The 12690-nt window shown below is 48.2% G+C and overlaps 1 long non-coding RNA gene across 2 annotated transcripts; it reads right to left on the bottom strand.

The window, feature by feature from the left end:
* Window positions 1-8378: 8378 nt before the first annotated feature.
* LOC134481192 (uncharacterized) lies at window positions 8379-11809 on the bottom strand. Of its 2 annotated transcripts, none has more exons than XR_015634964.1 (2): window positions 11627-11809; window positions 8379-8799 (listed from the first exon to the last, which is right to left on the bottom strand). It is a non-coding gene; the product is annotated as an uncharacterized LOC134481192 (long non-coding RNA). The 2 variants fall into 2 exon arrangements; XR_015634963.1 differs by having other exon boundaries at window positions 8379-8740; window positions 11627-11793.
* Window positions 11810-12690: the final 881 nt, after the last annotated feature.

Here is a 12690-nt window from a genome sequence, read left to right as displayed (position 1 = left end):
GCAGGACCCAAGAGCCCTACTTGCCAGAGCATTGTTTCTAGGCAACACAAAGCTCAAAGAAGCAGTCTTGGCCAGCTGCCTCAGTTGCTGAGCCAGGGTGTATAGGAGACACTGCGACGAACAGGAGGGTTTACATCCCTCTGCTGGCTTGCTGGTACCCTGAGTCTGTGACTTATGGGGACTGGCTGTAAGACTTTTGGGTTTCCATGGCGTTCAGTTGGTTGCTTGGATACCTTGGGTAGATTGTCCCCTCTACCAGGCTAATTGCTCCTGCATGATCACTTGTCCACAGCCACTGGTCTACAAGGGCAGTTACCACAAGGTTAATGCTCACACCACGCTCAACTTCAGATGCAGCAGAGATCATCTTCCTAGACTTCAGCTTGGGGCTTGCGTTCCCTCAAAAGATAATGTTGATCGTCCAATGAAAAGGGTGTGGTGCTTATCCAGGTCTTGCGAAGCGCTCGACATTCAGCTCTAAGCCCTGTCTCCTCTCTCATTAAATAGTTAGGATGATTCCCCTCACCCCCATCTCCTACATGCCCATGTTTTGGATCCTGTGTTTTACAACTGCGGAGGTTTGAAGCAACTGCCAGTGGTCTAGAATAAAGCTTGAGCCCCTTTGTCAGACACTGGGTTCCCTATTCACCTCTGACAAGACAGGTCCTTAGATGTCAGAGTCTGTACCTCAGTCATTGCACACTAATGTGACACCTCCACTCGCGCTTTTGGCCTCCTCAGACTTCCTACTCATTTGAGCCACCCCATGGTCATGTCTTGCTCTAGATGACCCCTACTGGCTTCAGACACACACACACACACACACACACACACACACACACACACACACACACACACACCGGTCTTCTCTGTTCTCATGGCTTATGGCCCTCTAAGTCAGAGATTGAGCCCAGTTTCAGGTGGGTTGGGCTCAGCAACTCACAGCTTTGATAGCCTACTGTGGGCTGTGTACGAATCTCCAACTTAGGGCTGCTGTCCCATCCTTGATGTGACTAACCATCACCTGGGTGACCGTAAGGGAGACTTGAAGGCCTAACGTCACACAGGGAAGGATTCCCGTGGGGAAATTAGAGGGGTGCTTAGATGACCCAGATACTGACAACACCACAGGCCAGAAGAGACTAGAACAGCCTGGCTAAGGCTGAAAGGGTTAACCTCCTTCCTGCTTAGACTTGGATTTGATTTTTTGAGACAGGGTCCCCCTGGCTATCCTTAGGGCAAGCTGTGCAGACCCAGCTGACCTTAAGTAAACCAATGTCCTACTTGCCTCTGCCTCCTAAGTGCTGGGATTAAAAAGTGTACTTAGTCACTCCCGGCTTTTTGGGTTGGTTTTTAAGTGTCTTGCAAATCAGAAATTCCCATTAACACATGAAAAAGTTGGGGATGGGGCAGCTGGGGAGATAACTTGTGCTTTACACATGGGTACCTGAATACGAACCCCCAAAATCTGTTTTAAAATGGGTGTGGCAGTGCATACACATCCTGAGGAGGTAGACAGATTCTTGGGACCTGTGACCAGCCATGTTATCCAAAGGTGTCAGTTCTAGGGCCCAGAAAGACCATGGCCTGAAGGTAAAAGTATTGAGCTAACTGAGGGGTGCCTAAGGTCAACCCCTGACCATTGCAGGTATGTATATAGTGTGCAGACTCTGGTGCCTTAAGGTTTCAGCAGGAAAAAAGCCTCATACTCTATAGTTAAAAACTGAACTTGGAGCCAGGAACCGGGAATACCATCTTAATGTGGACCTGGGGTTCTGCCATCTCTTGTTACGTCAGCCATTTTTGATTGACCAGATGCCCAGGGAAGGCAGGCTCCATTTTATCCCTGAGTCTCAGAAAAACTTGAGTGCCTGTAACATGCTTGTCTTAGTCAGGGTTTCTATTCCTGTACAAAACATCATGACCAAGAAGCAAGTTGGGGAGGAAAGGGTTAATTCAGCTCACACTTCCACACTGCTGTTCATCACCAAAGAAAGTCAGGACTGGAACTCAAGCAGGGCAGGAAGCAGGAGCTGATGCAGAGGCCATGGAGAGATGATACTTACTGGCTTGCTTCCCCTGGCTTGCTCAGCTTGCTTTCTCATAGAACCCAGGACTACCAGGCTAAGGATAGAACCGCCCACAGTGGGCTGGGCCCTCCCACCCTTGATCATTAATTGAGAAAATACCTTACAGCTGGATCTCATGGAGGCATTTCCTCAAGGGAGGCTCTTTTCTCCAGTTTGTGCCAAGTTGACATACAAAACCAGCCAGTACGATGCTCTTGTTGGAAGAACGACAAAGTCCATAGCGTCCAGGTTATACCTAGTTCCCGAAAGGAATGTCCCACCACCCATTTCTGTGAGGCTATCAAGGGCCCTGGATTCCAATTTTCTCTAAAATAGGCAGAGGATCCACCTGCTCCAGGGTAGTGTAATCCCAACCACCCCATCCCCCACTGTCAGACTCCACTGAGTTTTGTTCTGACACCTGCAGCTTAGACAGGGAAGACCTGAGGTCAACGCTACTAAAATTAGAATGTGAGTGGTCTCCACATCATTTTCCCCAGTTGTCTTATACAAAGGTTTTATGACTTTTTTTTTAAAGACTCACTGTGTGTAGCCCTGGCTGCCTGGAACTAGCTATGTGTAACCCACTCGGACCCTTGGGTTCAGATCTGCCTGACTCTGCCTCCCAAGTACTAGAATGAAAAGGTAATGCCACCACGCCAGGTCTCCAGCAGCACTCTTGAGTTAATGGCAAAGCATCCACGGGAACACTGAGAGAAAGGGAACAGGGATAAAGCTAACTTTCATACCCAGATTTTTTTTCAAGCGTATTTAAACTATACAGTAATCCTGAGTTGACGAAATGCCCCAAGAGTCTCATAGAACCATGGCAAATGCCAATTTGACAGTTTAGGATTTCAGAACAGGGGTAACAAACCTTCAAACTTGCCTAAGTTTTAGTTGTATGCCCATATTGAACGCTTTCAAACCTGGGTCTATTTGGAAGGCCAGTTTCAGTAACCACAGCTGCTGAAAGGGGACTGACTGTTGTCTCCATAGCTACTTAAAACACAAGAATGTTCTCCCGGTGCTGGAATGATTGCACGCATGAGACTGTTCTGGTCTTCGACAGTCTGCAGAGTATTTAGCGTCTTTACCATAGCTAACATCCTGACCTGGGTGGGACCAGGCTTGTATGCCTCAACAAGGCTTTTGGTTAATCTTCAGGATCTGATACTGGAGATTTAGCAGTCTGTGTTGCCATCAGTGCAGCCCTCTCTGCTCCCCCTGAGAGAGCCGAAGATTGTTTCCCCTCCCCTTAGGTGCACTCGTGAGCTCAGTGCTCCTGGTCTCAAAGAATTTGAAAGCTGCACCTCCTGTTCATGCCAATGGAATTGTAGCCTTTTCTATTTTCCTGCTTAATTCTATAGAGAAAAAAACAAAAATAAAAGCCAACAAACAAACAAACAAAAATTATAACAGGGTTCTGCCCCCTCCAGACCTCCTAACTTGTACTCAGACTTGGCAGGATTTTTTTCCCTGTTAGGATCTTCCGTTTTGACTCCTTTAGTTTCAAAAGTCTAGGGGCACTAAACGTTCAGCCTCCTGATGTCTTGTCTACTTTACACAAGCTCTCTCTGCCCAACCACTTTTTAGCTCAGTTTTTCTCATCCCCGAGTGGCATTTATATCAGATGTGTCCCCAGTGGCTGGATTGTCTTTGTTGACAATGTTGTGGACTCTTGGTGCTAAACAACTCCTGAGGATTGAAGGTTGGCTCAGAATTCCTTGGGTTGGGGAGACGGCTAAAGACTTCCTGAAGCCACTAATCATTTGCCTTTGAGCTTCAAGCAGTAACATTTAAAGCCCTTCGGAGCACTGGATGAGATCTATGTGCTTGCCCTTTGAGAGTTTTCTAGTATGCTCTCAGCAGGAGTGGGCCACCGGGCCATCAGCTTAGGGCTCAGCACCACAATGATACTGCACCCTTAGAAGCATCTCTCAACAATGCTTGGAGTCCAGACAAAGATGCTAGAAAAGCATCCAAGGGAGGAGGCCACTGGCCCACTGGTCCCCTGGGTTAGAATGCTTGATACACAGGCCAAGAAGAAAAGGTCTATGCGGCTGAAGCACAGTTGACCCTTCAGACCTGGCAGAGGTGACAGTTTGTGGGGGGAGGCAGACGGGTTCTGCAGAACTTTATCCTGAGCTGACTCGAAGAGGAATATGTGTGGGAGTGCGGGGGATTGGTCTCTCACTGCTGTGCAGGCCAACCGCATAGGGAACAAGCGGGTTTATAGGGGAGGAAGGCGTACCCAGGAGAAAAGTGGACTTGAATCATAGCTGGCAAAGACAGAAGGCTGAAGACGGAGGCGAGTTAAAGCAGGAAAAAGCGGCTCAAGATGTTGGATACTTGGCACAAGTGTGGAGGAGGGGCAAGAAGCTGAGACCATCACCCTGCTCCACCCAAGTCAAGTACAGGATGGACAGCCTTTAATAGCAGCAGGGCTACCTTGGGAGTAGGGCAGCATGTGATACTCAAGTGATTAATATAGGAGTTACTCCAACTAGCATGAACTGGTTACATGAAGGAGGCAGGGGACCCACGGTTTTAGGAGCCAGAACTCTGAGCCTCTGGGTTTCCTGGAGATGTAGTCGAAGATTTGAACAACATTAGACTCTGGAAGTTGGTGTGAATGGGAATAGCCTCACATCTCGTCCCTGATAACTCCATGGACTGTGTATTAGATCGAGTAGTTTAACGACCTAGACTATTGCCGTTGACATCGAACACTAGAAACCACGTATTACACGAAGCTAGCTTTAACGCTGGAGGCTTGACCAAAGGAGTCTGGGTTTGGAGGTCTGTTCCTCCCAACTGAAATGGAGGGAATTAACTGCCCTAGAGTGTGTGGGGTTAAATGGAAGGAGGGAAGAAGCCTGGATTGGTTGTGGCTATTACTTCTGTTGACCTACGCCACCCACTATGGCTGCCTTTCAGATGAGGCCCATGAGGCTCTCTTCTAGTTCATACTTTGGTTCTTTTCCCTGGAGGGTCTTACCTCTGTCCGTTGTTCAAGGTTACTCCTTGGCGCTTACCTGCACCTGCTCCCGGCTTCATTTCTGGGGGCAAGCTGACTCTAGGAGCAGCCTGGCACACCAGAGGCCTGCCAAACAGAGAGCAACAGCCACGCTGAAATGGGGACTTGGAACAATACCAAAAGTTGGGCGTTACTCATCCACACCCTTCTGGAGGCACAAGCTCACTGTCTTGAAAAACATTTGCCACAGGCTCCTGGGCTCCTTTCCCTGAGTATATATAGTCATACCAACTCCTAGAAACAAGCCTTAGGGGCCCCATCTGATGGTCTTAACAGAGCCAAACATGGCTCAATCAAGCAAAGGTCCGAGGGGCTTTGCCACCCTCCCTCCTTCCTGTCCATCCTGCCCCCACATCTTTATAAGCCCAGATGACTTACACAAAGGAGACCAGCCCTCAGCCAGGGTGATGAAGTCCAGAGCTATACTCACCATGGCAAACTGACATTGCTGTCTACAGGCATATGAATCATTCCTATTTTTTAAAAATGGCTTTTCCAAAGCCTGACTTCTGGAGGTGCCTATGCTAGTTAAAATTTAACTAGTTTCAACTGTGTTAGCTACTTTAGCTGCTCTGGGAGTGGTTCTTCACACACAAATCCCCCATCATTATTAGCTGAGGGCTAAGTAAGCCCTATGTCATCCGGCCTTTCCTCCTCCCTCTGTACACACAGGGGAAACTGAGGCCCAGCTGAGGATGCTCTGTCAAGTTAGCCAATGCCGATTAGAACCGCTAATACCACGCCACCCTGAATGGGCATGGGTACCATCTTGGTCCCAGTAGTACGCTCTGTCCATCATCTCGCCTTGAGAAGCCGCCTGCATTGATTCATTGATGCCTTGAATAATTAGAGAGGAATAATGCTTGCACTCTTCTGACAGGCATTGACTGAGAACTGTGGGGTAGATGGACAGCTGTGTGAATGACTCATCCAGGCATTGACTTTTCCAGTAGAGGAGAAACATGAAGGCAGGCAAGCCTGACATCAGCAGGCCACTCCAGCTTTGTGAGGAGACTTGGCTTTCTGCCTTCCATTATGAACTGTATCCTATCATTGCTATGGGCTTCTAGGAAAAGGCCAGGCTGCCCCTCACCTTTTAGAACTCACTGGGGATATACTGTGTTAAGAACTGGGAAGTCCACCTTCCCAGGGCAAGTAGGGGGAGTGTGCTAAACGATGGCCTTTCAGGTGTCTGGACGTCTCTCTCCTGGGAGGAATTAATAAGAAGTCTCATGGACTCCCACAATCCTCCCACGATTTTCGATAGCCAAGGACTTACTGTTTTTATTCATGCTTGAGGTGGATCTGAACAGCTCCCCGCCCCCGTGCTTTAAGGGCCTGACCTACGGAGGTAAGGAGTCAGATAGAGCAGAAACTGGGGTAACAAAAGGCATAGAGGGTACTGTCAGAGCTCAAGCTAAAGGAAAGACATATCATGGTCTTGTAGGTATTCCTAAGACACACTGGGCTCTGTGGCATGGGGGATGCTTCGTTTGAATGATGGATGAAACTTGAAGATCTCATATCACTTTGTTCTAGATAGACTTGGGGAGACAACCGCTCTGCTGTTTTCCTCAACACTGTAGCACACAGAACTTGGGGGTGCACAGTTAGTTGATGGGGTGTGGTTCCAGTCTAAGACCCTAATGTTCTTTGAGAATGGCAATGGGCTGCTTAGGGGGTCGGGGGGGTGATACTGAGAATCGGGTGGAGCCAGAAGCCTGTTGGAACAACTCCTATGCATGCTGGGAAGATGTGCCAAGGCCGTGAGACCTTTCAAGCTCTGTTTCTACATCCTGTCTCAGCTTGGAAGCAAGGTGTCTCGGGAATTCAGGTCCTTAGCTGGTAGCTGCAACAGCTGGGATTCCATAACCTTAGAAGTGCAGAAGCCAAGAGGTCTTGAACTCTTGGGTAAGTTGTCTTTAAGTGAACAACTTAAGTGTTCTTAAGAAGTCACAGCTTCTTGAGAGAAGCTGCTGCTGCTTTGTGGGAGAGTCAACTAACATTAATGAATCCTGTCAGACCACCTTAATATTGTTTCCCTGGCCCCAACGATCCTTTGGATAGCCAACCCAGCACATTGCTCATGGCCCCTGATGTGTAGGGTTATCTAGAAGGACTCCCAAATTCTTGAGGTCTTAGTTTGTTGAAGGTGGTCCCTTTCTTAGAGGAAACTAATTTACATATGTACTCACTCAGATGTCACACAGTGCCAGGGAACGAGTGGTATTCCCCCAAGCAGTCAAGAGTCATAAGTGACTGACTTTAATGAGTGCAGACCGAAGTAGATACTCTAGTTTTTGATGAGTCCCCCTGAAGTGCTGAGATTCATGTGTTAAGCTGGGCCACCGACCCACTGGGGGAAGGGGACAAATCCCAAGATCATGATCACAATCCAGTCCTGAGAATGAAGGACAGATGTCTCCCCTTTGATGGCTTGTCAGTATGGTCATTGCCTCAGCTCCCCAAGCCTCCTGCCCCACAGAGCTGGCCCCATCTTCCAGCCAACAGTGATGCATTGAACCCTCTTGGCTTTGAACCTGACTTTATGGGTCTAGAAGTCAGACAACTAACAGAGCTCTTGTGGCTAGGCAGGTCTTTCTCTGGGCCACCTTCCTTCTGCTTTGTAACAACAGTCCTAGAGTTATGCGTGGGTTCTCTCTGGCTGTGTTCTTGGGTGGCTCGGGGTATGCACACTGGGTTGGAAGCCTTGGGGTGTAGGGGAGGCTATGCTGTCTTTCTCACAAGTTCTTGGCTTATCTACCTTAGAACCGAGGAGGAAAGTCTAGTCTTTACAGGGTCAGGGGCTGTCAGAGCTGGAATCTGAGCTTTCTGAGAACTGAGGATGCACAAATAGACTAGTCAAGCATGTTCTGTAATGAGACCTTGAACACAATGGTGGTATGATGGACATATCCTGCCTCAGGGGCAACTACCTTGTAAGCCTGCTCCCCTCTCTGTTAAGGCCCAACTGCAGGTGAAAATCCATACTTCAAGCTATCTCCCACTCCTGTGACAATGGTCCAACTTTGATCAACCACCTGTACAAAGTGGCTGAGAGAAGCACCCAGCTTTGCCATTTGTATTGCCTACTGGGAGGGAGTCTCCTATACTGGGTGAGTACTGCCCCCATTGGGTAAGAGTGGAGGGGTACTTGTGCTAGCCTCTGTCCATCACCAGAAAAGTCTCCAGTGTGATAAAGTCTCTAAACAGCAGGACAAAACGTGAAACATTTGAATCAACATGTTGAAAGGTGGGCTTCACCATTCCGCAGTGGTAATCCAGAACCACTTTAATGCTCTAGAAACTGAAGTTCTCAAAGATCCTCCAGAGAAACTGTAGGCTTAGGTTTTTTTCAGAACCTACTTTTCATAAGGGTCCTTAAGTGCTTCAACGCCCCTTCTATCCCACCACCCATGAGAGGTAGCAGAAAGGAAAAGTTCATAGAGCTAAGGAGACTGTGAATATGTTTAGAAATTGTTCTTTGAGGTGAATCCAGTCTGCACAGTCAGGATATCAGCAGTTCAAGTCGCACGAGTAGGCACTGGCAGCTTGATCCACTCGCCAACACCATTCGGGAATCAGCAGGGGCAGGTGGATCCAGAAGTAACCACAAGGCTCTGCCAATCTGCTAAAGAAGTGGCAAGACATCACTGGAAGAGCACCAGAAGGTTTTTGGTGTGTTTCTCTCTAGGAAGACATAACAAACAATGACCAATAAAGACTGGCAAGGCATACCAATATCATCGGGCATCATCCAATGTCCGTTGGGCTATATTTCTACCCTTTCCAAACATCACATGTTCTCTCAAGCATCTGTTCTAGCAAAACATCACACGCCCCCTTTCCGGGCTGCCTCCAGAAACAGACCATGTGTCTGTTCTTAGTAAAACATCCTCTCCTAAGGTGGTTTGCAGAAAAATATTACACTGACACAACTGAGTGTCCAAAGAAACCAGAAGTTTTCGCTTCAAGAAACTCACTCTTGTTTGTTACTGTCTTGTGCTCGGGCTCTGCCAGTTTTTCAGCACCCTGATTTGCTTAAGAATTAGAAAGCAAGATCAAACACAGGGAAAACAACCCTGACTTTCATGTGAGCCCTGTTTTCCCTGTTTGTAAAGTGAAAAACTGACAGCTCATGGCAGACCTGCCACTGTGCTTCCCTGTACCAGTGGCAGACATTACTAATCCATCACTGCACGTAGCTGATAGAAAGCCTTTGCCTGGATATGATAGTTCTCTTGGCAGCTCCCAAGAGTGCAAGGAATTTAGTATTTGTTGATCTCTCCTTCTGATCCTTGCTGGGGCAATGGCTCTGCTTGGGTCACATAAGTGGCTTTGATGGTCAGTCTCTCTGCCTGGAAAGTGCTCTGTGGTAGGGATGGAGGTCTGTGTCAGCATTGGTCTTTAGCTAAGTTCAATGTGGATGAGGCTGAAGGGACTCAAAACAAGAGTAACGTTGCCTGGAGTTCCTGGATCCAAGTTTGGGGGAGAGGTTCTAGGCTATACAACTGGCATAGAATCCAGTGTCTCAGCGCAGTTAAGCTTTGAGAGCATCTGACCTTGACCTTCCAGGAAGGCAGGTGATCAGGGACAGGTTCTGCCAATGTATTTAATTCAAATCACTTAACCTCCTGGGGCTCTTTGAGAAGTCCTCCCTGGGAATGCCTGCCCACCTCCCACACTGGCCCAATGACAAATGTGAAATATGATTCCACTAATGCTCACCCTGGAGAAACAATGAGATTAATGGGGCTGAGGATAAACGTGTGGGTAACATATAGGGGAGGGGTGGCCCCAAAGCAGCCACTGTAGCCATACTTTTTGGACTGCTTTATTGGGTTCTTATATCTCTACTTCCTTTCCACCCTACTCCCTTCCAACCCAACCTCCCCAAAACTAGGCAAGTGAGGAAGAAGGTTAGAGGGGAAAGAGTGTAGGTCTCTTTAGACTCCTTCCTGATGGTTAGGAACATGGAGTTCCTTGGGCCAAGTCCAATCTTCGTCATCAGCGTCATCTCCAACTTCTTTGCTCTTTGCTCATGACTACTTGACAAACCACAGCAACAGGAGCCACCAGCAGCTGGGGGAGGGAGGAACAGCAGCCTCCCCACGCCCTCTCAGGGCTTGCTAATTTATTTATACCCTCTCAAGAGTTCCCAGAATTCCAAAGGCAAACCATCTTCAGCTGGCAAAACTCACACCCCTCTAGAGCACAAGACAAATCTGAAGCAGCCCCATATCCCACACCTGGGGATAAAACAAAAACACATTCACATAACATAACTGGGTTTTTAAAGAAATCAAAATGCTCACTACAGGGCATACTACAATGTCTTAACCCAACATGGATGATGACTTCCTCAAAGCCATACAGATGAGAGTTCCTTTCAATTGCCCTTTCCCGGAGTCCGTCCCTTGTATCTCCGAAGACAACCTTATGCAGTTGGTGCAGAATTGCATATAAATGACTGGCCAGGGCATCTAGAACTTTAGGTGAGGTGCCCCTGGCCTTGTCCACCCCTGTCTATGAATGAATGAATGTCAACAGTCCACGGGCCTGGTTCTGATGGTGTCCTTACAAGCCAGGCACCTTGGATTAGGCATAAGTTGCATTTGTCAGGGCTATTTTTGTTTGGGACCTCATGCTACAAACTCCTAAGGACAGGAACAGCCTGTCACTGACTTTAGTGTTATGTGTGGGATATGCCAATGGCCAGTAGGCTGGATGAAGAGTTGAGAGGAATTTGTGACCTAATCGTCTAAGGTTAAGTGTGCCAAAGTTCATTCTGGAGATCGCTACCTTGTAATGCTTGCTTGTTTGTGTGCCAGCCCTTTGACGATGCAATCATTCCACTGTTGTTCCCATGGTAACAGCAATTGAAACCTCAGAACCAGCCCTGATGATTTGAGTCTCTGAGGTGGGAGGACCCATGTTACTTATCTTCCTAGAATGTTCCAGATGGGTACAAATGAGACATCAATGGGGGGTGACAGAGCTTTTGAGGAAAGACATCAGGCATGAAGAATACAGGGGGAAAAGTCTAGAAATTGGTGACTGACCTGGATCTGACGTGGGTGCTACCTGCAACTGTAACTCACATGCCCTCAGCTTCCAAAGCAATTCATTCTCAAATCCAGAAAACTATTCTGCCATTGGGATGTGAGCTTCTCTGAATAAGGCGGGGGAGAGTTTGGTTAACAATGCTTGTTGTAAAAAAGTTCAGCTAGCTGAGCATGGTGGCCCATGCCTTTAATCCCAGCACTTGGGAGGCAGAGAGAGGAGAATCTCTACGAGTTTGAGGCCAGCCTGTCCTACAAAGTGATTCCAGGACAGCCAGGTTTTTATACAGAAAAACCCTGTCTGGGAAAAAGAAAACAACAAAACAGAACAAAAATTCAGGTAGCGAAAAGACCTGAACTTGGACGGTGTCTTAGTTAGGGTTTTATTGCTGTGAAGAGACACCATGACCAAGGCAATTCTTAGAAAGAAAAACATTTAACTGGGGCTAGCTTACAATTTCAGAGGTTCAGTCCAATATCATCACGGCGGGAAGCGTGACGGCGGGCAGGCAGACATGATGCTGGAGGAGCCCAGAGTTCTATGTCTTCTTGATCCACAGGCAGCAGCAAGAAACTGTCTTCCGCAGGCAGTTAGGAGGAGGCTCTCTTCCACACTGGCAGGAGCATGAGCCTAGCGTATCAAAGCCCGCCCCGCCCACAGTGACGCACTTCCTCCAACAAGGCCACACCTCCTGATACTGCTACTTCTGTGGGCCAAGCATATTCAAACCATCCCCATGGGGCACCTAAGACAACTGTCCTTACCCTGCTAGTCCTGGCTGGAGAGAGAAGAAGAATGTGGTGCCCTGTTGGTACAGAGGGAACTTCTCAGCTTTAGCTGTGAGTTCAAGGTCTCTTCTGCTGGGCTCTAATTGGTTGAAACACACATGAGAACTTTCTAGACACCGGTCCACAGACCCCAGAGCAAAGCCCTCATCTAGCTTGGCAAACGTGGTTTGATTGCACCTCCGGGTGCCTCCATTGTGAGGAGCTGCTCATGTCTGCTCATTAGCGGAAATGGGATGAAGCGCATTTAGAATGTGTCCTGGGTCGTAACTCAGAGGCCAACAGCCAAGACATGAAAGTGCATGGCCAGAAAGGCTGCGTGGAGCACTCACTTACCGTGTGCGTATGTGGAAAAGATTAAAAAACCATAAACCCCTGTGAACTAATGAGGACAGATGGTCCGCGCCGTGGATGGGACGATAAATCAGGGCTTTCCCTGACCTGTCAGCCCATCATGGACTCCAGGCTAACCCCAACCCTTATGCAGCACATCCCACCCCCTCTTAATTTCCTCCTCCAGTTGAGAGCAGCTGGGGAGGAAATAAAGGAAGCCTGTGCACCACCAAGGCCACAGAGGGGCTTAGCAAACGTACAAAGTCCTGCTACTATACGTCCTGATCAGTAGGTCTAAAAAGACCTTAAAGCTTGCCTTCTTGGCCTGACCTGTATTCTCCATTGGGGCTGTCCAACGATTTGGTGGTTCTGGCCCACTCAGCTGAGCACCTTGACTTTT

This window comes from Rattus norvegicus, chromosome 12 (genome assembly GCF_021556685.1).
Source record: "Rattus norvegicus strain SHRSP/BbbUtx chromosome 12, alternate assembly SHRSP_T2T, whole genome shotgun sequence".
NCBI lineage: Eukaryota > Metazoa > Chordata > Mammalia > Rodentia > Muridae > Rattus > Rattus norvegicus.
Note: the sequence above shows the minus strand (reverse complement) of the source record. Positions and strands in the feature narration are given on the sequence as shown.